Source organism: Ceratina calcarata, unplaced genomic scaffold (genome assembly GCF_001652005.2).
Source record: "Ceratina calcarata isolate Rehan_Ccalc_2016 unplaced genomic scaffold, ASM165200v1 scaffold514, whole genome shotgun sequence".
Classification (NCBI taxonomy): Eukaryota; Metazoa; Arthropoda; class Insecta; order Hymenoptera; family Apidae; genus Ceratina; species Ceratina calcarata.
In genome coordinates this window covers 29,510-32,964 of record NW_017175970.1, presented here as the reverse complement: position 1 = coordinate 32,964, position 3,455 = coordinate 29,510, and the positions used below count along the sequence as shown (strand labels likewise).

General features: G+C 33.9%; 1 non-coding gene across 1 annotated transcript; it reads right to left on the bottom strand.

The window, feature by feature from the left end:
• Positions 1 to 628: 628 nt before the first annotated feature.
• On the bottom strand, positions 629 to 701 carry TRNAV-CAC (transfer RNA valine (anticodon CAC)). Its single transcript has one exon. It is a non-coding gene; the product is annotated as a tRNA-Val (tRNA).
• Positions 702 to 3,455: the final 2,754 nt, after the last annotated feature.

Genomic DNA, 3,455 nt, shown 5'->3' with positions numbered 1-3,455 from the left:
AGTCAATTTTTCTAGATTGAGACAGTGCAATGTATGTGCTTTGAAATTTTCTCGCCTGCTCGACGTTAATTAACAAATATATTTCGCTAAATAAATTAGGTTAACATTGCTTAAGTATTTAACTCTGTCACACTGCCAATGTCCACCAGATGAGAAATGCCAAATGCTAATAGAAATAGCTGTACTCTACTTCTATTTCATTATACGAGGAAGATTTTACTATTGCAGCAGAAATTAGATCAATGACGATCGTCAAATAAGAATTGCATTAAAATTAGGAACTTTCTCTAGATAGATTTTACTCTTCGAGGCATACTCATCTTTTTAGTAATAATAATAATAACAATAATGAAAACATATATAGGTTTAAATGAAATAAGTAGTAAGTATGAAGTAATATAAAAATGGAAGGACAACGACTTTTTGTATAATTCTTGTAATATTTTTTACCATGATAGTCGGCATTCTACTTTTTATTCTACTATTTTATTCTACGAGGAAGGTTTTTATTATTGCAAACAGTTTTCAAATCATTTGATATTTGAAATACAAAATTTTCATATGGAATTGGAAAGTCTGGGCAAGGGGTGGTTTTATTAAATTGTTTTTTTTGGGAAAAAGGAAAAACTGTTTCCGCCCGGGATCGAACCGGGGACCTTGTGCGTGTGAAGCACACGTGATAACCACTACACTACGGAAACGTTGGTACCGTTCTGCTTCATTGAAATTCAGAAGGCCCAGACCGTATCTCTCACGGTGTTAAAATTGAATTCAAAATGCACAAGCAAAATTCGAACGAAATTGTTTATTTAATTTATTAAATTATCTAATTTATTGTTAAGTTATTTAATTTATTAAGATTCTTACAAAATTATAATCCTGATATTATATTATATAAATACAATAAAATGTGAAGCGTTCTCACGATTCTATTTTTAATTTACGTTCCGACGTTTCAATAATCCTCACGTATTTCATTTCGAAATGTATGCGTGTACTTCGACGCCGTCATCAAATATTAACCAATTTGTTTCGAACACACCGTGCACCGTTTCGACATGTCTTTTTCACGAGGGCGAATTTTTTTGGTTGCACATTTCTGTGCAGGCAGACGAACAACAACTGGTATAAAATCGGCGCGTAAATAAGGTCAGGTAGGACAAACGTGCGTATAAACAGTTTTCTTTTATTGTTTCTGCGTACTGACCTCGGAAATTTTTATTTTATTATTCCGAACCAGACGCGGAGGCATTTCAATGCCACGAACGCTTCGTCAATTACCTTGATCATCCATTACTTCAATAGTTCCTTCATGACATTCTTTAGTAATTTNTCGTCGAGCGGATGAAATTAGAAAAATAGTTATAATTCGTAATAATTAGGTCAATCTAAAGATTGAAGGATGTATCAAAACAATGTAATAGATGTCATGAAACATTGATTTCGATTGACGATTTCGCAATTTTGTGCTACAACATAATTTACAGCTGCATTTGCCAATAATTCCCGTTTAAATATTCAATTGCTATTATTATTATAGGTCAGAGGTACTGTCATTAATTGATTATAGTTGGAAAAATGTGATCAAAGTTTCTCAAGGACTTCACATATTATCGACACTCCCAGTGTTGCGGAAAAAGCAAATCGTACTGATAGAATAAAAATAGAAATAGAACTGACCTATGCTATCGCATCCGTTACCCGCATTCTAAAAACCCGTTCTCTTTGAAATAATGATGGATCGTTTTTCTCGTTACCGCTCTACGTGAAAATCGCATTTTCTTAGCATTCATAGAATCATTTCAGTCTCAATCGTGACACGATTCTCTTCTTAAGCGCTCTGAATTTTCCAGAGGGCGGTAAACTTTCCTCACTTCTTTACGATTTCATGCGATCCCATCCCAGAAAAGTCGGTCTAAACTAAATCCTCATTCAACTAACTTTCCTCAGTCTAAACTCAATCCTTATTCAATTGACTTACTTAGTGAATAGAAATTGCTCTTTCGTAAACGTCAGATTTAACGATTCTGCAGGCATTCATTAAAATTATGTGCGAATAATTTAATTAATTGAAAACACAGTCAATCATAAGATTAATAAATCTGATATAAAAACATTATTATTATTATTATTATTATTATTATTATTATTTTTATTATTATAAGCATATATTACGTCATTTCTATTATCATAAATATATAGTTACTATTATAAGCATTTTTATATAAATTCAATAATTATATTATCATAAATACATTAAAAAATGATTTCAATTGAAACATTAAAATTATTGTACCGGGATGGGATTTGGAGAGAAGAACTGGTCTTCACAGAACGGCGATTTTATCATAATCAGGAGAGATCTCGACGTAATGAAAACCTACGAGGTTGACGATCTTGCAATAATAGAAAGCTACGATTCCACTGGTTTGCCGGTTGCCCGTGCACCGTGTCGCCCGGCGAAACTTTTACTTTTACTGCAGAGAAAGTGCACCGCGTTGCACTACTCTCTCGATTCCATTTAAGACTCGCGATAATTTCGGATTAATCTTGTTTGTAAACAAGAAACTGACAAAATAGTAATCTGTAGTCTGGAGATTTAATACATTACACAGAATATAAACACCTATAAGAACATCAGAAATGGTATATTAAAATCCTCAAATAATAGCATATATTAGTAGAGAATTATAATATTCTTGGAATATGTTAAAGCAATTAATATACTGCGCGTTTATCAGCGTCACAGTTTATAGTCTTTCTTGTTTTCATTCCTCAATTGTATAAAGTTGAAGTAAATTGTGTGTTCAAGATAAAATTGGGTATAAAGAATCTTTAAGAAGGATCAACTCATCTAAATTAACGTTCCATCAATTCTAACTATAAAATAAACAATCTTTTATTAGCGTGAATTAAGTAAATGTAGAATTTCGTACGAAAAATCGGATCATTTGACGCGGAGGAAACTACAGTATAAGTTTAATCGTTCCGATAAAATCGGTTTTCCATTAATCTCTGAGTCACGGTTCGTTCGACGTTAATGAGCCTCCGCGGTTGTTCGCGGTATTGTACCTCTCGCATTTAAGGGGTGACACACTTTCTTCGCGAGAAACCGTGCAATTCCACCGCGTTGGGTACGTTTCCTGGTTGGAGCAACGATCGGTCTGGCCGGTCGTTAGCCACGGCGCGTTGCACCAGTCTACGTCGTTTCTATGTACCATACTGTTGCATATCGTATCGCTCGATTGTCTGGATCACGTTGAAATATGAGGACAGCAACCGTGTTTAGTGGCAACCGACTTTTTAGGGGCAAAGAGCATTCTCAGTAACAGGTTGCTGTAACGCGTCAAGCCTCTACAAATTTTTATGCAAAATAACAGATTTAAAAGATAGGTGGATCTAGGAAATAACTTCGTGTTTTGAGTCACTTAAGCCTTTTTGAATTTGTATTAAAA